General features: G+C 37.8%; 1 protein-coding gene across 1 annotated transcript in view; it reads right to left on the reverse strand.

The window, feature by feature from the left end:
• NOL4 (nucleolar protein 4) overlaps positions 1 to 24902 on the reverse strand; it is a 188402-nt gene that overhangs the window by 80882 nt on the left and 82618 nt on the right. The gene's annotated exons all lie outside the window — the stretch shown is intronic.

Here is a 24902-nt window from a genome sequence, read left to right on the forward strand (position 1 = left end):
TTAAGGGTGCAGAGTAGCATATGTCATATTCATAAACATCCTCTTACACAGATACAATGTAAATATATCTGATGTATTCACTGCTGGCAATAGAGATTAAATGGGAAAGTCGACTCCAAAAGCAAAAGATCCCCTCTTTGTTTTGTTCATGTGCTCATCTCTTTTGCTCATTCATTGTGTTACAATATATTTTAAAATACTACTTAATAAATGATTAAATTATCAACCTGGAAGTTACATCTGGAGACTCGGGATATGGTGGTGTTGGCCCCTATATTTTACAGCTGAAAAGTCTGGTTAACATATATTTTGACATGCTTCTGTGTTTGTATATCCTGTGTTTGTCAGCACTGGGATTTGCCACCTGTTCTACTTTCTCAGCCACTGTTTACTCTTAAGCAGTCTTTTGGCTATCTAATAAACAATTTATCCTTCAGTGGATGAATTTGGACCTCAATTTGCTTACTTGCTCTATCAAGCACCTTGCAGCAATTTATGTAGTTTAGCTCATAGTGCAAAGCCCAGCCCAGGGTCCTACAAGTCTGTGTTTATCATAGGCAGTGAAGCTGGAATCAAAACTGAGGAGTTAGCCACCTGGAACTCATACACATCGAAAGTGGAGACATGAGATGAAATGGACCTTTATATGACATCTGCTATCAGGCTCTCCTAATCATTTTCCATTGAAAAGAAACAAACATGTTCATATACGCATGGTATTTAAAGACACCACAACGCATACTTTAAAAGATGTGCTCAGAAACGTTCACACTTCAAGCTACACGACTGATCAAACTATTGTCTATCAATAGTTAACACAATAAAAAACAAATATTCCGACCCTCAGATTAGAATTTTAAAAGTGAAGAAAATTCCAATACAAATTGGTAGTGATCTAATTCACTTAAGTACTTAAAGAGCCACAGGCAAGACATCATACATCAGTGTTTTTCTTGCTGCATGCATCCAACACCACTATGTCAAAGTATATAAGACTTGGCTTCCATTATGAAGATATTTTAGTTTTAAACCTGTAAAAAAAATCTATTTTCATGAAAATACATAATAAAAATCACATTTTAAATGCTTTTACTTAAGGAGCAGATTTGACTTTTACAAAACGCTTTATATTTAATGGCTGCAATGAAAAAAAAAAACAAGCAAGATATGTTTCAGTTTATAACATTTTTACATTACCTTTCTTGTAAATACAAATGTATATACACTAAAAGATACATGCTGTTCCTAGAAGCAGATTTTTAAATACATACAACTTGCATGCTAGGCACCATCTCACTGTGACATTCTTATTTAAAAACCTGGGGCTAATTGAAGACTAAAGTGACATAATTTTGAGGTCAACACAACGTATCCCTTACCATTCCTTGTGATTTATGACTCACAGGACCTTAACAATAACACATTAATAATAATAATAATAATAATTTAAAAATACTAAAATTCTAAATAAAGTTTCATAAATAAATACACAATTGTATAATTCAGAACTAAGAAATGGTACTTTAAAAGGGAAATGATTTTTTTTTCTTTTTTTAAGAAAACAGCTCTATTTTCTACTCATTTTAAAAGCTCTGAAATATAAAAAAGAAATCCAGTTTAATTAAAAGACAAACTCTTTTGGTAGGGCTGATTTGTATTTAGACTGTTATTAGACGATCGCCTTTTTGATTATCGGTTTAACAAGGGACAATTAGATTCAAATTAATTAAATCAATCAGCACCAAGTGGTGGAGGCTCCTCCCTTTTAAGAGTTAAGGATATTATCTGTGGTTGGGAGCAAAGAGAGAAACAATTCAGTTACCAGAGAATGCACAGCTAAAAGCTGAGGTCAATGCTTCCTCTGCAGCAGCTAAATCTGATTCTTGGGAAGCCACTCTGTGGTGGCAGCTGAGAATCTCGTGCAGAGGAGCCAGATGGCTAAATGGGAGTGATGGAGTAGGAAAGGAGGTGTGTCCAGAGCCAGATCCAGGAACAGTTAAAGTCCAAAGCAAGGCTTTTACTTTGGGCTTGGAGTCATTAATTGTGGTTTTAATTCTCTGTTCCTTTTCTTTCGTGTTTTTTTTTTTTTTCCTGTATGATGAATGATTGACAACTAAAACCTGCATGTCTGCCTGTTATAATTTGAAAGAAAAAAATTAAACATCTTTTCTGCTTATTCTGAAATATAACTATTGAAAAATTTCTATAAAATACCTATGCTGAATAAATGTCATCAAATGTTATTTTGAAACAATAATACAGCACATGCATGGCTTTGGCTTTGCTTAGCAAAAGCTTTGTTACCTGATGGTAGATCTCAGTTCTACTATAAAGTCAAATATCATCTTTTACAGTCATTTAACCTTGCTCATTTTCCTGACTGTCAGTTAGGAAAAATGTTCAGGAGAACGGCCGCAATGACCAGAAAGCACACTTTTGCCAAGTAAAAATAAATATGCATTGCCATAAAAGAGATAAAAATAAACAAATAAAAAATATTGGTTTAGCACTGGTAGTTCCTTACAGATGTTACCAAGGTAACTAAATTACAAGGTTTCATGCATTTCTCATTCTCGGGCAGGTGGTCTGTTCATGCCAAGAATAAGGCTACTTTAAAGCTGGAGCTACCCAGTGCCTGAGGCACAGAAACACAGACTGTGTGAGTAACTGGTTTGAGGAAAAAAAGGCTCCTGTTTCATGAAGGACTCCACTAAAGGTGGGCCACAAAGGCAGAGGCCCAGCCTCTGGGTTGCAGAGAAATGTAAGCAAGGAGCATGGTGGGCCCTGGGATTCATTGGCATCATGGTGGCAGCTGGGGTTGGCCTGGGCCTGGCATTCACCACAGTCAATTCATGTGCGGGCAGTGGTTGCACCACTGATGCAAGGACAGTGTGTTTTGCAATATGCCTCTTGCCATAACCATCGCTTGTGAAGGTTTATGGGAATACCTGCAGGAAAGCACCCTGCAGCTGCATGTACCACAAGCTGAAAGAAGAGGGGCAGATAGCTTCCTGACTTATGTCACGTGCCAGGACAGTCACAAAAGAGGAACTGGGAAGAGTTCATAGAATCATAGAATCATATATGGCCTGGGTTGAAAAGGACATCAAAGATCACCTAGTTTCAACCCCCCTGCTATGTGCAGGGTCACCAACTACCAGACCAGGCTGCCCAGAGCCACATCCAGCCTGGCCATGAATGCCTCTAGGGACGAGGCATCCACAACCTCCTTGAGCAACCTGTTCCAGTGTGTCACCACCCTCTGTGTGAAAAACTTCTTCCTAATACCTAACCTAAACCTCCCCTGTCTTAGCTTAGAACCATTCCCTCTTGTCCTATCACTATCCACCCTTGTAAACAGTTGTTCCCCCTCCAGTCATTCACATCTTCAATTCCTCCCCAGGTCACCGCTGTCCAGAGACATCAACCTTGACAGTGAATGATGGCCTCATCAGACAATGATGTTTGCTCAGAGCAAACTATGTCTTTAGGAACTGTCACTTTGAACCCTTACCCCACACACTGGAAAGATGGAAGTATATCTACATTTTCTGTTGCATAAGCCTGAAAAGGGAGAATCTGACTGCAAAACAGGTATGTATTTTGCTTCTCAGAAATGCCTACACAGATATGCCCTTTGAGGGATTAAGGAGTATAACCTGCCCCCCCTAGAGAAAAGCTTGTTGTGTGAATGGGACAGCATCCTGCCTTCTGCTGAACCAAGGAGCACAGCCCAAACTGAAAAAAGTGGCAGGAAAGAAAGCCCAACCAACACACAAAAACAGGTACTCTAAATAGATTTTTTTTTCAGAACAGTTGCATCCTTCACTTTAGTTATCCACTACATGACCTAAATCTTTGCCAAAAATCAGTTTATCCATATTTTACACATCACACCGTGCAAGTGATTTCCATGACAGCGCACAGTCCAAGGACACTGACTTAGAGCAAGAAGTCAGATATTAATATAAAGGATTACCTTTTCCCATCAACAGCATCTATGTTTTTGAATGGGCCAAAAAGCACATTTTGCTTGGAGTAAAAATTCTTCTTTACATGTTAAAATGGAGTTCTTCCACTCAGAGAGAATTGTCCTCAGATCAGATAAGTCAAATCCTCAACACTGTTCACAGTAAGGGTTCTCTTAAAGGGAAACAAGCTGAAGCGTGCATGAAATTTGACTTGAATAACAAGTCCCTCAAACACTAGTTTTCTGAGAGCACAAATTTTAGATCTAAAACTGATATAAGCATCACTGATTTACTATGAACCTCGAACTAAAGTACATATATACGATTCTTCCTTATCTCCTTGTGAGAAAAAAATCTTCAGGTGTTTTAAAGGATCTCTTGCGTTATTGTTAGGAAATAATTTCATACTATATATCACTTAGGCTTCTCATATTCCTTGCAGATAATTCAGGGAGGGAATCAACAAACTCTTCCACACAAAGTAGATCTCTGAATAATTTGTCTCCTTTTCTCAAATTACTTGTCAAGCTAGAATTCAAATAATATTTAGAGCATGCTTAACTAGTTTTTCTAGTTGAAATCTGTATGAAAATTACCTGAAACTAACTGTATATTTCACAAGTCAGAAATCTACAGTTTTGCCCTTCAGCTCTAACAGCAGTAGCATGACACAGTCCCACAACCACACAGCCACCTGGAGGCTCACATCTTCTGAAAGGGTGGTGATGGGCCGGGAATCTAAGGATTCCTCTCGTTAACAAAAAAAGTGAAGCGAGAACCCAAAGATGCCAAAGCAGTTATAACATAGCCACTTTGCAACAGAGCAACTTTAGCTCTTTTAGGAAAATTAGGAAAAAATTGACCATATGAGCAGAATCATACAAGATAACACCATTACTAATGATAATCAGTCTGGTTAATCACAACAAATGAATAGGGCAATTGTTGGAGCCACTTTGCTTGCTTTGCTGTAAGACATGAAGATGGGATATGAGCACATATGCAGCCAGACATACACTGATGCTTGCAGACTCCAGGTTAGCATGTTCATTTAACACAGGTTAAATGAACACTTGGAGTGGGCTGCCTGTTGACAGAGCATCTCTGAGAGCTGCAGTTACTGTAAGATGGGTAACTGTTCTTTCTAAAACGAGGAGGTTGGAATGAATGAGTTGAGTGGGAAGAGTGAGACTGAAGCTGCTGCCTGTGCAAGTGCAGAGTGTCATAAAACCCACTCTCACAGATTGCCTACCAAAGGTCTGTATAACAAAGGTTGATTTAATCTCTTTGGGCTGGATACCAGCAGCTGAGGTCTTGCTGAACAACAGCTTACAGCCATAGCAATCTGATTCATTTGGACAGGACCACTTGCAACAGACACTTGCAGATCAAAAAATGACAGACTCCAGAGCAGTTTTGAGTTACTGTGCTGCTTCCTTTAAACCTTCGGCTTCAACATTATTCATGCTTTATTTTTTTCTGTGTTAAAATACAATTTTGATGAAAATAATATGCGGCATAAGCAAATGTTTAAAAGTAAGTAAATTATATTCCTTCTGTATTTTCACAAGCCCAAGCCATGCTAACAAACCTTCATAATGGTAGCTACTGGAAAAAAACCTCTACTGATAGCAACCGGTAGCAGGCAATTTGGGGAGAGGAGCATGGTGAATCAGAGAAAAGATGGTATAGACAGCAGACTCATAGGAACTTCTGTAGTATGAAATAATTATAAAGACTTTTCTCAAAGACCCAATAAAAAAAGCGAGGTCACATTTCACTCCCACCACTTTTCACAATGACCGTTTAATATCAATTTGTCACAGTTATGTATTTGGTTATGCTTCATTTGTATCACAAGTCATTTTTCAAGCACGAATTCAATACATAACTTAAAAGCCAGTTGAATCAACTAAATCTATTCATCTTCTCCTTTTCTTTTCACATTATGATAAAGAACACCAAGAGAATTAATGGAGGTACAAAGGTGATTTCAGACCCTCTATTATTCCTTATTTCATAAAGCATAAGAATGGACATAGCTGGTTAGATCAAAAATCCATTCCACGCAATATCCTATCTCCAGAAGTGGCTATTAGGAAATGTTTCGGGAACAGAATAAGGCAAATGCAGAGAATTCTCCCCTCTCCAGCTTGTCCAGCCCTTAGTTTCTGGAATTTCTGGTACTGTTGTACTTTTTGTCCCAGAAACTGGAATTTCAGTTCAAGGTCTTTCTGAGCTGGAGGTGATCGGACACTCAGCACATTTCTAAATATCCAGTTACTCTTTGAGCCTGTTTGACACTTGTGTGCTCATCAGAAAAATTACTGCCACTGTGTTTCATCTGAAATATCAGTACTGTGGCAAGAAAGCAACACAGAGGTATAAAGAGGTGGGCAAGGCCTTGCAGAGGACATGAGTGTGATGTGCAAAGAACATTCCCTCCATTCTCAGTGGGACTGCACTGGCTTCTTTGCCAAAATATGTATTAATTGTCCTCTTCAGTTAACAACATTAACAATTATTGTTTTATCCTTCTACACATCACTTTCCTGATGTGGTTGGCTTCTATGAATTCAACCATGGAACTTGCTGCATTGAAATTAAAACCTGGAATTTCCATCAGTTTCAACATTATGTCAATCACTGAACCCCTCACTGCTGCTTTCAGATGGAATAATGGTCAGGAGTAAATTTTGTGTTCAAGCATTGCATCTTTTTATATAAGGGAAAAGGAACAAAGAAAATACAAAACTAATCTTTAGCTGTTGCCAGTGAGAGGACAGTAAAACTCATAGGCTTTGATATACACATGCAAATACACAGTGGTATCAGCTTTAGCCAGCCTGTAAATTTTATTTTGTTATTAAACAAACAAAAAGTAGAAATTAACAGGTTGTCTACGGATAAACGTCTCTAGGTGCAGGCACAAAACAGGCAGATCCTTGTATTCAATTATAACATTAAATAAGAACAAAGAATTGCCACTCCACAGCATCAGCAACTGTCAGAAAAGTAATGCTGCCCTGTCAGTCATAGCAGTCATAGCAGTGCTGAGAAGGGCACATTTATAAAGCTCTGTGGGTGACTGCAGGTTTACTTTGCCTGCAGAACTCTGTTCCTGAATATGCACAAGGAGATGGAACAGAATAGCTATTTGGGGGGGTACCATGCATGTAAATAACCAATTGAATAGCTCACTGTGTCCGCTGTTGTCTTATTATCACTATGCATCTAGTTTTTACTTGTGCTTTGGTATTTCCACATCAAAAGACATAGCCCTAACTGCATCCAGAGAGAAAATTTTCTTATTTTCTCTTTACTCTGCAGAAACCTCTGGGGCACTTTTGTGGCAAAAGATCTATCAGGCAGTTCTTAATACAGAAAACCAGAAAATCTCTAAAAGTTTTTAATCTGTTTATTTATCAGGTAAAATGTCATCTGGCCTTGACAACTGTGGCTTAGAGCTCCATTTCTGGACAAGCATTTCAGGAAAAAGTTCTCAGCCAGATGGATGAGTTGTGCTAGAGGTATTGGCTTGCACCCATCCTAAACAGGACTACAGGCTTTTGAACTGTTTACTGATAAAAAACTAGGAAATGGGGAAGGCACACTGGTAGATCGGGTTCAAGATGGACCAGCTCTTATTTTTGAGGGAAATTCCAACCAAGCACAAAACATATCTGCAACAAAGGAATTTGGGAGACAGAAACATGTTAAGTAAAGAGAAATACAAAATATTTTGTATTTGTATAACCCAAGAGATCTTACCTTTGCCTCCTTCTTGTCCAAACTGAAAGAGGGTTTTGCTTCTCCAGCTAACTGCTAGAGCCATGCCTGGCAGCGAAAGGAATGTGGTAAGGTGCCAGCAACAGACAAAGGAGTAAAATGTAGGGTCAAGTTTGGTTACTAAGCAGCAACTAAAAGAGGCTAAAATGAATTATGCTAAACTCATCTGCCACTCATATCTACTGCATTTGTGCAGTGTCAGCTTCTACTTCATCAGGATCTCCCAGAAGACGAAAGCAAAGACATAAGATCAAGTTGGAGTCAGGAAAATCTCTACAGACTGCATGCCACAAATACTGGTGTCTCTAATAAAACCCTTAAAAGTCTAAAATGCAGCTTGCCAGCTTTGGTGTTTTGAGAGGGTTCACAGTGACATCAGTCTGTACTCCATTCTAAAAGGTTGAAGCCCTGAACACAAGCAAGACACATGGTTGCATGACTGCTCTGCTCTCATAGGCAAAGTTTTACCTGCCCTTCTATAAAAGCAGCAAGGTTGAGGACCTAAGGTTCATTATAGTTCTCTTTGTAAGCAAGAGAGATCTGAAAGAGAAGCCTAGAAAGCAATCATGAGTGCTTTGAGCTTCATATTGCCTTAGCAGCACTGTGTTCAAACCCTTCTTTAAGGCCCAAACTTTATGGTGCAGAATTCACTTACAAACTACTGTTTAGAAATTTGATGAAGAATTCTGAGCTGAAAAATTGCTCTTACAAACCTGAGTAAACAAGCACATTTGATGGATATAGTTTACATGCTCCTTTTGAATTGTTTTATTCTGTCACTTTTAAATGTTTAGGGATGTCACTGGCACCACATACACTACTGTTTCCCTATTTGAGCATGCCTTGGGTAGCCGCAGTGAGTGGTGTCCTCACTGCTTGAGTGAAAGCAGTATTCCAGTCAAGCAAGGAAACTCTTGATAACAAACTCATTGGCCTTTCTCCATCTGAAATGCAACCATTTTTGAATTCCATTTAAATTATGCTGTCTTAATTTTATTTTTCACTACATCTGTCAAAAACAACTTAAAAATATTCAGCATCTACAATGTTTAAACACTGCCCTAAATATCAGCAAATAATGCAAAAGATGACAACATTCATCTGTGTTACGGAAGATTTACCTGAATGCAAAAATATTGCCATTGAGATAAGGGACAAAGCCACATCAGGAGCCTCACCAGCATGTTGATTGCAGTGATAAGCATCAAACAAAAGGAAGAAAAATTACAGTTCCTGGCAACCCTTTAATCAGTCTGAAAAACCTCTTTCTTGTAATGAATGCTAAAACTCCCTGAGATATGTACAGAAGTTATACAATATTATAATTTCTGCTATTTTTTGTACTATTGCAGTGGAACTGCCAGGCTGAGCACCAGGTGAGAAAGCATGGCTAATCCAGGGAGCTCAGGTGCAAGCCACGCACCCGAGTGACCAGAAGGGGTGGAGCCTGGATCTACTCCTCTTCACCCCCCTCATTTAAGGTTAGCAGCCTAGTGAGCACCATCTTTCTGGGTAGAGATTGTACTTCTCTTGAAGTGTCACTGGTCTTCAGAAAGTGGGTGAGCCAATTTTTTCTTTTTTGTTACTTGCTATTGCTCTGTAGTATTGAATCTCATTAGAAGGCACTGTTATTGCCTTCTTTTGCAATATAACTATGAAATAACATGGCCAAAGACAGTATAATCCTGAATCATATTATTTAATTTCCATTGAAAAACAGCAGATTTTCAAATAATATCTATAAATTGACACTTACTATTGGGATCTTTATCACCCATTGGATGATATAAGGCAGAGGACTGTGGGCTTTCCATGAAATAGTTAATATTACAGAAAGGTTTTTCCTGCCTTTGTTAAAGCCCCCCAATTTTAAATTCTGACTGCATCGTGCTACTACATATAGATGTTAACTTCCAATCTCATTGTCAAAATTAAAACATGTTCTTTTATTTTTCAGAAATTATTTTTAGCAAAAGTGTCAAGGCCAATGCATTTTGTAGAGTTCCAATAGTACATTTCTTCACACATCATTTACAGATCAGCAGAATAACAGGTAGCTGAAGGCGGAATGATCTTACTAGATCTCTAGCTAGTCAAATAACAATGATACAATGAGCAGAAAGTTCATAAAGCCTTAAGGGTCTGAGAGACAGTTCTGCTACATTCAGTTATTCCTCACCAGAATTGTGATCTCGAAATTGAAACTGTCAGGGCCATTTCGCTAATCAATGCATCTAAATTTGAATCTCTTTTCCCTATGGACTCTGCAGCACAGTGGACTGCGCTTTGGTAGAGAATAAGACAAGTATGAGAGGATGTCTTGAACATGTGTGTGGGAAAACTTGAAGAATTCCATGCTTGAAAACCTTTACATAAAGGCAGGCAATCATTTCACAGTTAATGCCAGCAGAGACACTACTATAAAATCTTGGACATAATACTAATTCATCAACTTTCAAAACTTTTCTTCTTGTTAAAGGTGGTCAGTTTGCCCTTACTGAAACATCACTATGACCTAGACTCAAAAATAGAATACTCAGCAGTGCCAGGAACTAGAACGAACAGAATCTCTTTCTTCGGTGAGAATACATGAATGGTCTTGCAGTTCTTTGCAGACCAGAGAGACTTCTTAAGGAAGAAACTAGCAGGTCTATTCTCCTAATTCATTTCTGATGTCACTGCAGGATTCAGCAACAGGAGAGTCCATCCACAGAGTATTTGTGGCACGTGGTTTTTCTGCACTTTACAGTATTGATGAGGAACGATTACCAGTAGAAACAGAATTTGAGAAGGTTTTTCACTACAATTCCAACTATTTATGTACAGGTTGTTGCTCAAGCTCAAAGTGCTAGAAAGGGAAACAATGGAGACATACTCAACTGTAATACTTGGCCTCATTATAATGAGAGGTTATCTAAGGATGAAAAACAGAATAAAATTTTGAGAAATGACCATTTGCTGAGCTAGCCCAACTGATCTGCATGTGGAAAGTGTCAAGGTACTCCTGGCAAACAAAGCATTCTGACAACAATATTGTTCTCTATTGTAATGCTTGCCTGGGTCCAGAGCACTCAAAGACATGTCTGGTATTATTTTAAATAACAAAATACAAAGGACAATGCTATTGCAAAATCCTCTGTATCATTTACTTTCCTTTAAAATCTTTTTGTAAACAAGATGCTTTGGCCCATGATACACACATGTTTTGTAGTGTTCATCCCTGTATAGATATTTCACTCCAACTGAAACACACATTAGAAACAGAAGCAGCACTGTTATTATTACTGTGTGACAAACCTGTTCCTAATCTTCCAGAGAAGATAGACAATATACAACATTTGCAAAAACGATGAGTAACGCTTACTTTTTCTTGGTTAAATAAGATATAAATGTCCGTCAGAACAACAGAATTCCTGAGAAGTTTCTTCTAAACTCAGGTCTTTGCTTTACAATTATTATCATCACCTTCAAGATCAATTTCTTTCCTTCCTAAATAACAATAATATACCAATTCTGAAGCTTAGCTATAAACTTTTAGAAGCACAATATGGACCTGAAGCTGGGTTTGAGAACAGAATAAGTTATCATTTCTGGGTGGGGAGTTATTATCATTGGATCATGTAGAAAAGTTACTTGTGCTGTAAAAGGAAAACATGGTATTGATCTTGATCATGAATAGAATTCTGTTTGCAATATTTATTTCTATCCGGATGGGCTGTTATTTTTGTATTAGTGAAAACACAAACAATAATACTGATACTGGATGTCATGAAATGCTTAGTGTGTCCTCCTTTAGCAGAACAGCAACTGATTTTTACTTTTCTGCACCTGTAAATTACTGCCATCAGAAGAAATAATATGACCAATGCATCAAATAATATAATCTAGGGTAAATAGTAAAAGTTCTCTGATCTAAACTATTACTTGCACTTCAAAAATGCTAAATTGGTCCAAAAATTACATATCAGTCAAGTCAAAGCATAGTTTTATTACTCCTGAAGGAGTGAATATAACAGAATTCAACACACAGAAAAATATTAATGCAAAATGACCAACTGTAATGTGTATGTCCATTCAGGCAATTTAAAAAGTTTCAGCTTCAGGAAAAATAATTGTCATCTTTGGTTCTCTGAAGTAAGAACAAAACACTGTGGGAGACTCAAAGAGCAGCCTCTGTAAAAGAGAACACCACTCTTTATGAGCCTTAGACAGTAGCTCCAACAAAGAAGCATTTAGAAGGTGTTCTAAGATTATTATTTTCCTATTCAGAAAAGTTTATAATACTTCAAAGATATTCTTGGCATTCCTCTTCATGCAAACAGCTAAGCATAGTGCTTCTGATTCCATTTCCCCAGAATTAGCTGAAGTCCTGGAACAACATACTGCTGTGTGCATATTGTCAACATAGCAAAGAGAAGTCCATATAGATGGGGATGGAGTAATTATTAATGATGCAGAAAATACCTAAATTTCTTCACTGCTTGATTCAAATAAGTGTTTTGAATCTCTCAACCGTAGGAAAAATGCCCCAGAGGAGGCTTTTTGGCTTTCAGTCCAAAAACTTTCAGGTGAGATTATCTTAGTCTGCTAAAGAAAACTTGGGACAGCTGTTATCTGACGTATTTCTAACAAACAGCAAGAAACAATTGAGAAACGAGGTAAAAATCATGGGCAAGGAAGTCATTTCTGTGTAGATGCTACAACCTGATTTTTCAATCTATTTTCACAAAATGCATTTCTTTCTAACTTCAGCAATGAACTCTGCAGTGTCTGGAGTTTCCTACACTAAATGTAGCTGTCAAACTCAACAACACAACTGCTGTTGCAGGAAATTAAGATAAAAACCAAGAAGTAGAGTAACACTGACAGCACATTTGCAAACAGGACAGGTACTGATAGTGCAATTTCTACATTGTGTGGTAACCACAATACAAACCATTAAAAACAACCTTCAGTAGATTACATGGCAATGAAGAACAGAATAGAATGTCATTACTGAGTAGCGTGGCATTGTTGCACTTGGACTTGAATATCCAAAGCAGCATTTTGATCAGATCCCATTTGGTTTGCTGCTGTCTGAATGCATTCACAAATCACAGACACAAGATTACTGCTAATGTTGTCATCAACCCACACAAATGGTTCTTGCATGGGCCAAGTGTTTCAGGTGGCTGATGTCTAAATTCAGTTCAACTACTCACATATAGAAAATATATTTTTAAGAAAAGCAATTGATAATGCTATTGAAACCTGAAGCAAATAAGCAATTTAATCCAATTAGGGATGGTAATTATTCCTATTGCTACAAATGATAATGAATTTATGGTATAGATAGAACCCCACTATGTATTGATATTTTCTGAAATATGGGAAAAACAAATCTGTACCTAAAAAGTTGGCTCACACATGTTTTTTTTTTATTGTGCATAAGCCATGAAACATGTAACTTACTATAATACAAAAGTAACTATCTTATCTTCCTTTACTCAGTAGAGGACATATTTTTCCAAAAAAAAAACAAAAAAACAAACAAAAAAAAAAAACCTCAGTATGTTTCAGAAAACTATTTCAACTATAATGACTAGAGAAACACAAACTCAAAAGGACTTATTATCTGCCTATAGACATACTATCAAATGGGTCTATGCCAGAGTACACCAGTAACTAATATATTGCCAGAAATAAATGTGCAAAGAGTAATGCTCACACTGATTCTCGTAATTCTTGCAAAAGTCCAGGTGGTTGCAAAGTGTGAGAGAAGTCCTGGGTTCTCATTGTATATAATTCTACTGCAATTGCAATTTTGATATTATTGAAACTACTGTTACATATTTTGATTGTAAAATGACCCTTAGCATTGCCCGACAGGGTGGTGTTCGCCCCTCAAGCTCCTTTTAGCCCACTGCTGTCATAGTCTGACAAATGAAATAAACTTTGGAGAAAACTAAAAAGTTCAGTTTGCCATGATTAGTAGCATTTGTAACTACAGTACTAAGGTCACAACAAGAAAAAATCCCCCTGCATTAATATAAAGGCTGGTGTCAATAAAGCAGGTAATATCTCATATACCACTAGAAACAGAATTTGACCAGGAAATCTTATTTTCTAACCCTTTCTATGTGGCCTTGCTGAAAATTAACGTTGTTTTGCCAAGCTCTTCAGCTAATATAAAACACTACACACAGACCATGAAGCCGATAGTGCAGCACTGAGAAAGTACTTTTTAATTAACTGGTATAAAGCTAGTCAGAAAAACACCATAGAGAGGGCTGAAATCTACCTTTGGATATATATGTTCTTAATCTCACTGAATTCAACAGCAGCCAGTGTGCGCTGCCTGGGAAATAATTTAGTCCATTAAATTAATGTAATTTACACACACCTACTGGCTCCAGAGTTTTTCTTTGGAAAGAAAAGACAGATAAAGGAGGTTTTAAATTAATCAAAATATTCCCATGTGGATGTTACTGTTTCAAATTAAGCCAAACTCTCAACTCAAAAAAATATTTCTAGATCCTTGAAGATATGTTTAACCAAAAGGAAAATACGGACAATAATCAGATGACTTGAGCTTATGTTTCAAGGTTAAAAAAAATCCCAGTACTATGTCAGTTGAGAACACCATTAACTAAGGGACACTTCTGCTAACTTCAAGCTAGTTATGGCCTTTCTGGAAATACAAGAAACATACATTTTGAAGGAATTAAAGAGGCAGAGAAGCCTAATGAAACAATGCCTTGCAACCAAGAAAATACATTGTCATACATATATTGCTGCTTTCTTAACAAAATGGGCTGGATAAATCTTCGAGATGGAGAGACACGTACATTGTGCTTAAAGATGCAGTGTAATCAAAAGTTTGTATATACTATAAGTTTGTGATTTCTGTATTGATTTAATGAGAATACCAGCAGCAAGTTTCCTGCTGGGACAGAATAGAGTTTGTGATTGTATCTTATCTATGGATGTTAACAGACAGCTAGCTCCTGCAAAGTGCAACGTGCCACCTGAGAAGTGATGAACATCTTGCTTATTTTTCCTTGAATGAGGATCACAAGGAGAGAGGAACAAATTGTTATCCATGAATCTCAAATGGGAGAAGATCTCAGGTTGTAGGCAGGAGTTGTGCTTTATCAATAAGGTTTTTGGATTATTTTTTTCTTTTTGGAGATGGTGAAAAATGTTTCAAGAAAGGAGAGTGACACATCACTAACAGTATTTTTCAGGTTGGTGTCATAATTCTAAACTTCAATCTGGTGAACCAGTATATGCATTAAATCATGTTATTTTTATAGTGGAAAAGACACATTACAGAGCATTACATTTGCCCATCCAACATCTAGCCAGCAGACAGCCTGAATGCTGTGACACTGTAGCATAGGGAGGAGGCAGGTTAGGTAGAAGCAATACCTGCCGGAGCAGGAACACTGAGCAGAAATGGAATAAAGAGAAGAATCATCATAGAATAGAATCATAGAATGGCTTGGGTTGGACCTCATTGATCATCAAATTCCAACCTCCACCATCATAGGTAGGTCTGCCAGTTGCTAGGTCATGTACTAGATCAGAATGCCCAGGGCCCCAGAAGAGATTGGGCTGAGTGACCCCTGCAGTGAGGAGCCCAACAGTCCTCACAGCAAGACAATCCAACTAAAGAAACTTGGTAGAAGATGCTGCTGCTATAATTTTTAGGAGTTGAGGAACTCTGATTTATTTTTTAATGTACAGTATTGTGAGTCACCTCTGCTCTCGTAACTCTAGAAAATTAGTTTTCTTTAATCAAAACACAGAGTTTATAGAGGAACTCCCTCACGTCTGGAGGCCTGGACTCCTGAGCCTGAGCTGCCTCTACTAAAAGGATCTGACCTCGCACTGTTACAAGAATTATTCACTTCCTCTTCGTGAAAGAGAATGTAGCACAGGTTATCTGTCTGAAAGCAAGCTTTGACCCTTATTGCACCTTCATAGATGCAGTTAGTCCTGCTTACAGTTTGTAGTAAAATTGTCTAGAGAATACAGACAAGGAATTCAAGAGCCTTAGTGAAAAATCGTGAGATTTGTGGAAGACAGAAAAGTGGAGACAAAGTTTGACCAGCCAACCTTATTCCATACACGACTTAGGCACTAAATTAAAAAAAAAAAAAAAAAAGATAAAGCACAACTTTGAGATAAAAAATATCCAACATCTTGCTTAATTTAATTTAACAAAATGGTTCAAAAGGTAGAAAAATTCTGCAATTAAACATGTACAATTTAGAGATTTGTAAACAGCTAAGTTAAAAGGTCACACTAAAACAGCCTCATAGAAGTTGTGAAAGCATACAGTGACTTCTTTGGCAAATACCTCCACGTGCAGAAGGGACTTTTTAAACAATAGTTTAACTGGAAAGGTAATGAGTGCTAATTTCTCAGTGTTCTCACTAATGAAAAAGATTTATTTGATGAATTTTGTATTATCCTGATCCCCACTTTGCTTGGCACTTGTGCAGATTCCCTACTCCCATAAGTTTACCAAATATTCAAGGGCTAGCCTGAAAAATGCAATAAAAATTCCGTATCATTTGTGTTTATTTCTATAGTCCTCTACAGATGCAGTGGCTACTGATTTTATCACCTATACAGAAGACAGACATTCTTTTTGATTAACAGTTCTCCTACTATTTGGTAAACAAGCCAAAAAAAAAAAAAAACAAAAAAAAGTTTTAATAGAAGATTGCTCTTATATTAATCAATCTAGGGCTTATGTGTGAGTCATTCTGAGATGCCCTGGGAGGGAATAGAAGAAAACATATCCCTTCAGAACCCGTTTCATGGACCCAGGTCTCAGAAAAGACAACACATTGGTCTTTCATCCTATCAGCCATAATGCTTTCCCTTTTTACTCTATAGAACTACAGAGAAATATGGAAAGTGCTGTTTCTTTAAGTAGGCTGAGCATTGTTTATTGTTTTTTTGCAACAAAAAATGCTATAGATATGGAAAAATCACCTATTCTTCAAAGAGAAAACAGGTCTGTTATATTATTACAAATCACTAATGGGCCTCGTTAAAACAAAGAGCCCATTTGTCTGCATGTATGCGTGCACGTACGTATTGCAGAAACACACACACATATATACTTTATACATGTAAAACATACATATAAATAAATTTAAATTAGATAGTATTTGTATATATTAAATAATCTTAACTTACTTTTCCACTTAAAAATTCAACAGGGAAAACAAACATAATAAGGCTGTAAAAATACATAGGCTGAATATAGAAACAGCTGAAAAAAAAACAACTCTAGGAAAAGCTGACAGTAACAAAAAAACAAACAGCTCAAATCTTATTGCAAATTGTTTAGTTTAAAGCTGGGAGACCTGAGCATCTGTTAAAGTGAAATAGAGGAGCACAGCAAAGAAAACGAGAGCATTAAAACAACTGGCAGTGAAACAGCTACAACACCCTCTGTTAACTGCTACGAGCAATAGAACAGACATACATTTCACATGCTGCATCATGTCACACAATGCCTCAATTCAGCTACAGCAGAATGAGTTCTCCTCAAAGAAAACCTGGGATTGTGACTATATCTTTAAAAAACTGATGTTTTCTCTGTTTGGGTTTTAATAGGAAGAAAACACACTGCTGAATCAGGAGCTGTACATTTTCACGCTTACTACTGGCAGCTCAGCACGTTTGCAGCTGGGATTGCAGCATACACCAAGCACATTTCCCGCTCATTTTTTGGCACACGGAATATCCCAAGGCACGCAATTTGTAAGGCACACGCATCGTCACTTGCTCAGCTTTGTGCACCAAATGAGGCACGCTTCAGGTTTCCATGTGCACATCTCACCATGACGCTTTAAAATTTTATCACTAGATTCCAGGGAATTGAGGCTTTGAACCTGTCTTTGAAATAGCACCTAACCGGTGGAACACATTGGTATTCCACACACAGCCTCCTGCTGTCATTCCACTGTTGGCATGGGACAGTCTTCAGCGAGACTTAGAAAACCTCATCCGATATTCCTCTCTGGAGGATCTGACACTTACTGTGAATTCTGCTCTTCAACTTAAATACCAGTGTCTGTGGCAGGCCAATTCTATCAGTGCGGGTACAGCATCCCTCAGGCGAGGTCCAACCTTTCTCTCGCAGTGCACCCAGGGATTAGCTTGACTTCCCCTAAATTCTCTCCAGTGCACAGCGCGAGCTAATCTTTCCTGTAGGAAGCAGGAGATGGGGTTGCCATGGCAACAGAGCACGTTCTAGCAGTGGGACCAGGGAGATGAGCTGCAGAGACGACAGCGAAACATGCACTCAGCCTTCCTCGGGGGCACGGGCTCCTTCCTCCAGGATTTAATTCCCCTGCAAGTTCACTGGCAGGCTGGGAGGTTGATTAGCTATGTGTTTTGCTACGGGGAGATTACTAGTTAAGAATATGCTTGAGAGATCAGAGTGTTATTTAATGCAACTGCCATTCTCGCTTACATTACATCGCTGATTCTATAAGCAGCCGTGAAACACCGCTTGTTCACACACATCACCCCACACTCAGTCCATGCTAACGTCTCACTGTGATGAAGAAACGAAGCCATGAGCCAAACCCTGTGCATCAGCAGTGGTTTCCCAGCATGTTATAACTGCATCTCTGCACACCCATCACACAAAGCGACGCAGCGCTGTGCTGGGAGCGCTGGGCTCGCAGCCTGGGGAAGGCTGGGTGCTGACAACAGCAAATCGCAGTGCCATGCATCCCACACACACAGCACAATGAATTCCGGGAGCCCTGCTTGTCAGGCAAAGGAAATTGAGTGATCCATCCTACAAATAGCTATTTGCTGCCCCAGCATCACATCTGGATCCTTCACTTTAAGCATTTCTTCTCAAGAAGAACAACAGAAAGCTTCTGTAGTCCCTGTGTTTCAATTATTGATGCATTTTTAATTATTCAATCAAATTTTCATGCAGAGGGGTTTTCTCTTCGTATTTGTCGCAGCACCACACAACATCTTATTGTGGTAAATTCCTGGAAGCAGGAGTACTCCTGGTCTAGTATTGTATGTGGAGGTTGGTGGTCCTGCATGTGACAGGGAGGTTGGAGATTCATGATCCTTGAGGTCCCTTCCAACCCTGGCCTCTCTGTGATTCTGTGATTCTGTACAACAGTGCTTTCTGTTATTGCAGACACAAGCATGCTTTTAATCATCCTTTTGCACAAACCATTTCCATACCCCTTTGTGCCCTTGCTCTTGAGAACTAATGTGCATGGCCACATCCATCGCACAGCATCAGCAACAGGACCACCAGTCCTTCAGTACCAGCAATAGCTTGCTGGTACTCGGCACTGAAAGAGCTGTAGATGAGTCAAATCTGCACCATCTGAAACCACTTTTCTCTCTGGAAATGTGGAAAGAACAGAGCTTCATGATGATCTCCAATACATGAAAAGGCCCAGAGACTGCATATGAGCCAGGTCTCCTGCTGTAGGGGTGGTAACACTGGGCAGGCATGTAACAGCTTTCCTGTGCAGCAGGTCATATAAGAGGGCGAGGAGGTCAGTCCAAGCTTAATGTGATCTCAGCAGACCAGGTACAGGCAGAAATAAGGCTTTTGTAGGAGAAGGAAAGGGCCCTCTTGTAAAGGCACCTTGCTGCCTAGAATAGGAAAGGAAATTGTGGGGAAGTCTGGGAGTGAGCCCATGGACAAGCTCTGGCCAGGATCAGTGTGGATGGACTTCTCATCCATCTTTTCCTGCTACTACTCTCCTTACATTTGCAGTGAGGAACACACAGACAAAACCCAACCAAATAAAAACCATTCAGTTTATTTTCCCCACATAGACAAGATTGTGAATCTCAAATACTGAAAAGTATGTGTTACACAATCCTTCCAGTTTTATGTTAATTTGAATCTTAGCATGTACCAAGAATATACACGCACATATACAGAATAGTATCACTCAGAATCTGCTGTCTCTGACTCATCCCACAGCTTGCTATGAAGATGAATTACACTACACACTATAGCACCTGTATTTATTATCATCTAATTAGTATTAGCCGTCTTCTTTTTTTTCCCCACTCTTCTACTCTTGTTCTATGCAGCTGGAGAAATTCCAAATCATGTAAACGACATATGGTTTTGCTTTTAAAATCATCCAGCCAGAATTCCCAAATACTGAAGAATCTTTGGCTAAATAATTTTCAGCTCAAGAGACAATATTTAATCTCTTAAATTCCACTGAGAAACACTGATATTTGTAGGCATGCAAACTGGCTTTGAGGGAAAAGGGCATGCAATCAGATGTTGAATGATGTTACAGATTTTTTCTGTCACACGCTGTCTTCTCACATTGTGAAAGGGACATATAGCAGCAAGATTAATGCAATGAAAATACCTAAACTACTACTATGGTTAATGAAAGTGAGGTTCTGTTAGTTTTTTTGTTTCACAAACTGTAAGTGTAGAAATCAGTAAATATTGCCCTTAGAATGCAAAAATTCATTTCTTAATGCTCATGTAAAAAGTTCTTGCTTTCAAGAACTAAACGTGATGGCATGTATTTAAGCAATCAACTCTGACTAGGGAGCAACACATACCTGTACCATACTAGGAGCAAAAAAACATTGCTAACACTCAAAATTACAGGTAGTAGCTCTTGGTCTTTACTAGAAGTAAGCTGGTACAACAGCTGTCATATTCCTGCTCTACCTTTCAGAATTCACTTTTTAATGAAGGTGGAGTTTGAAGTTTGTGTCCTCTATCCCTCTATCTAGACTCTTGTTTGAGAGGGAATAAGTGGTGAAAGCACTTTTCTTAACAGCACACTCACAGTTTAATGAAAAGAGTGGGAAGATAGAGAAGATACATCTTATCTTATGTTTCTGCACAAATTCACATCTTTGGCCATAAAAGAGCAGTCTGAGGATATCATGTTTAAAGTAAACAAGAAAAAAGAAAGGAAAATAAAGCTACTAAATGGGTTCAACTTCAAAAGTTGGCAAAAGAAGTTGAAGGTTTACATTATTATGCCTAATTGTAAAATCATCATTTAATTCTCGTTTTTATTCTATAGTTCCTGTACACAGCTATTCACAAAGTGAATCTGTGAGTGAAAAGGAACATCAGTCTTTTTTTTTTTTTTTTTTTTAAGAACTATTCATTTGAGATTCAACAGTGCTAAATGCTGGCCTTGAGCATAAGGTTTAAGCATATGTAACTCTTGCTAAAACTGAGCTACAGTGCCCATTACTAGAATCAAATCCTTGATTTGAGACTTTTAAACTCCTAATTCCATATCTATTCTTTTCTCTCTTTAAACACCTTGGTAACTCAGATTCTGGCTTTGTTTGATGAATTCCTGATATGAACCACTGAGTGCCTTTCAGTTTAGTGCAGTGATAAATCAAGGATGAGAAACTTACACCAGTGCAATTTGTATCAGCACGTTGTGATAGCAAACAGTTTTAATATTCTAAACGCAAAACTAAATGAGCAAAGTGAATAATCAGATTGCACTTAAATACATGAATTAAAAAGAAAACTTTTGCTTTTGTACTTCAAGACAGTAACAAATTTGTTCTTAAACACAATCTTATTTTGGAAAAGTAACATATAATTTAGCATTTTCCTCCTGTACTTCTGTACTTGTTCATTTGAGCAATTGGGACCTATTTTCTGTACCACTTAAACTCTTTTTCTCCTACTCTGTTTCCTCTCAGTTCACTGATATTACACAAAGTTTACAAATAGGAGTAGGTATTAACAGAATCAGGGTTCAGGTTTGAATCAAAAGTTACTGTAAGTAATTTCACATTGCATGAGAGGTTATTTTGAAAAATGCAAAAAACAGTGATTCCATTCAAATAGCCAATGTAATTTATACAGAAAAACTAAAACAGCCTGCATTTACAAAAAATATAATATCATTTTGTCTTTTTAAGCCAATACATTGCATTTTGGAAATGTAGTGCCAAAAGTAAAAGCAGTCACTGAAGGGATAATCTACCCTTGTGAGACTTGGACAACACTTAATATTAAAATAATCATGTCAGCATTGAAATCATACATGCAAGACAAGGCCAGAAGTAAAGATGCAATAGGACATTCTCATTTTCTGTGTCTTTTAAGTCTAGTTTATCAGATCAGGAGTGATAGAGAGGCATACCACAGGTAAACATTACTTTCAAATGCCTGTTACTTATGTATTCTAAAAATTCAATATCATATGTTTCTTAAACAAAAATGGGGTCGGACCAGGCAATCTCCATAGGCCCCTTCCAAACTCAAAGATTCTCAAAGAATGCCCATTACACAGGCTACTTTGTGGCAGTACAGACTCTGATGAGTGAGACCAAAAATAAAAGATTACATCTTATTTATGTCTGATAGATAGTCTTGTTCAAAAAGAGGATACCTACAGAAAATAACACTGACTGTAAAATAGAAGTTATTATTTCAAGCAAGGGGCCCTTACCGCCCCATGAAAGACGTAGGAACAGATACCAGCCAGAGCCTAGAGACAAGAGTGAGAAGCAAGCATACTTCCATGGTTTATCCTCCCATCACCTTTAGGTCAGACACTTCCTAAACCTGACTTAATGTATTTTGGCTACATTGTTAGCTTTGTGGACCACACTTGTTAGTGAGCTTTAACCTTTGGATCAGCTAGAGCAGATTGTCTTGTGTCCATGATGCTAAAGGTTAGACTTTGTCCACGCTTAGGCCACCCCATCTGGATAGCAACTGCAAATAAACCAAATGAGGAGACAGACATGCTACAATCCTCCATAGAGTAGCTGTAAAAGCATAGTAATGACATCACATTCTGATGTCCAAATCTTCAGCAGGACATGATATGTCCAGATCAGATCTGGATCTGCAAAATGCAGAAATACAATGAACAATCTAAAGATATTGCTCTTCAAGGATTTTCTCTCCATTATTTTTTTAGTTATTCTTTGAAACTCTATAAGCATTTAGTAGATATAACCTCCTTTTGTGATGTACACAAAAAGTATCTTATTTATTCTGGTCATGATCTCTGATAACTCCATCACACATTTTGTATTCTGAGAGACAACAAGTTAATGATGTTTCTTAATCTTCTCCATTTGAGACTTTATCGATGTCAGTTATGTCCATTTAAGTCATCCTTTTTCTAGGTTAAAGTGTCATAATCCTTCTCTCATTAAGACAGTTTTTTATTTTTGACTATCTGAATCACCTTTACCTATACCTTTTCTTCAACACCCTTTTTGAAAAAGGAGGGCAGAATGGTACTGTAGATACATAAATTTACATGAGGATGTTATTTCCAGAAACATACATATTGCTATGTTGGACCAGAGGAAGTCCATTTAGACTAAAAGCCTGTCTTTGGTGGTGGTGAAAAAGGAGATGTTCACTGTTTTCTTCTCTATTGTTTACTGTTGGATCCCATTGTTCTCCATCTGTATTAAGCTCTTTAGTCTCTTCCTTCTATCACCAACTTCATCAAGGTTTGTCTACCTTAAAGTTTTTCTCCAACTGCAATAACTGATCTAATATGTATCTACAGGTCCTATTTAACTCATATCTTTACAGCTATCACTAACAATTCATACCACTCACTCCGTTTGTCAGCCATCACTGAGCAATCAGCTGACTTTTTCATAGTTTTATTTACTATTCCCCCACAATTTTATTTCAAGGTGGTAACTACCAGTTCAGAGCCAGTGTGATCTAAGGGTTATATTTCTTCTTTATTCTTTACATTCAAAGCAGATTAATTTCTTATGTGATTCTATTACCTAGTACCAAGAGATTCTTCAGTAACTCCTTACAATCAGTATTTGTTTTATGATCCTGAGTAACTTTCCATTGATGATCTCCTCCCACTGAGAAAGCTAAATATGCACATTCCCCATGTCTGATTTTTCAGTTAATGGAAACTACAGAGCCTTGAGGAGGAGCCTTGTTAAAGGCCTTCAGGGGGTCCAGTGCTCAAACTTGCAGCCCTGACCCCTTTTTATTGTAGATGTACCTTAAATCAGCCACAAGCTCAGTGACTCATACGCTAATAGCTTTTGCTTTTAACACGTTTGAGCTCCCAACTCTTCCTCAGTACATTGTATTTATATATTATACTATTATGAACTCCTGCATAATAAATCTGTTCTTCAGATTGTTTCTACCAACGTGACCAGTGAAGACCTCTGATTTTTTCATATGCAGTTCCCTGAATACTGGCTGTAACACTGAAAAAATTCACATCTGCTATCTTCCCTCTCAATGTGAGATGTTTTGAAGGTCAGATTGTTTATATCCACCTAAATATAAGTGTGAGCATTAAACTGCACATTCCGAAACAGCAAATTCAAGGCACAGATATTTAAAATGTTTATTTCAAATGTGATCTAGGTATTATAATTTAAAAGTTGCATTTAGCACCATGTTAATTTAGACACATGTACATGTTCAATAATGTAAAAACTATTTATACTCTGATATAAGTCCCTATTTCTAAATTTGTTTTCCAAGTTCAGTGCTGTTGTCTTTTTTACATAGCATCAAAATGTACCCTCTGAAATTTCATCATTTCTTTTCTTTATCTGTTGCTTCAAATATTTACATTTAACTCTATTAAAGATCATTGATTTGTTTTGATTCTTGCATGTGAATTTTGCTCTACAACCCGTCTTTGTGCATAATCTTTGTGCAGACAGGGCTGACTAACATCATCCTGGTCTTTTCACAGAGAAATAAATAGATAAAATAACAAGATGACCAGGTATTTATTGCTTTCTTCTTTAAGTGCTGATAACTGCAGTCAGAAAGTAGCATCCCTACACTAAAGTGTACACAGTATTCAGTCTCGCTTTTTCAACAAATTTTATAAATCAAGTGTACTTTGGAAGCACAGGTGAAAAACATTAGAGCCAAAGTTATCTTCTCCTCCATTTTACCAGTTCTGTGGAAAGAGTGAAGCCAGGAAGAGACACATAATACACATCAACTCCTGGCTATGTGGCTGGTGCCATTGTGAGGGTTGGGGGTTTTATGATAATGGAACCTTATATGAAGATTATAATCTTTTAAGGAGCAATGGGGTCCACATGTTTAGAAGGGCAGGGCAATTTTGGGGAACAGGCTGGCTAACCTTAGTGAGG

The sequence above is a fragment of the Meleagris gallopavo genome, chromosome 3 (genome assembly GCF_905368555.1).
Source record: "Meleagris gallopavo chromosome 3, MGAL_WU_HG_1.1, whole genome shotgun sequence".
NCBI classification, from domain to species: domain Eukaryota; kingdom Metazoa; phylum Chordata; class Aves; order Galliformes; family Phasianidae; genus Meleagris; species Meleagris gallopavo.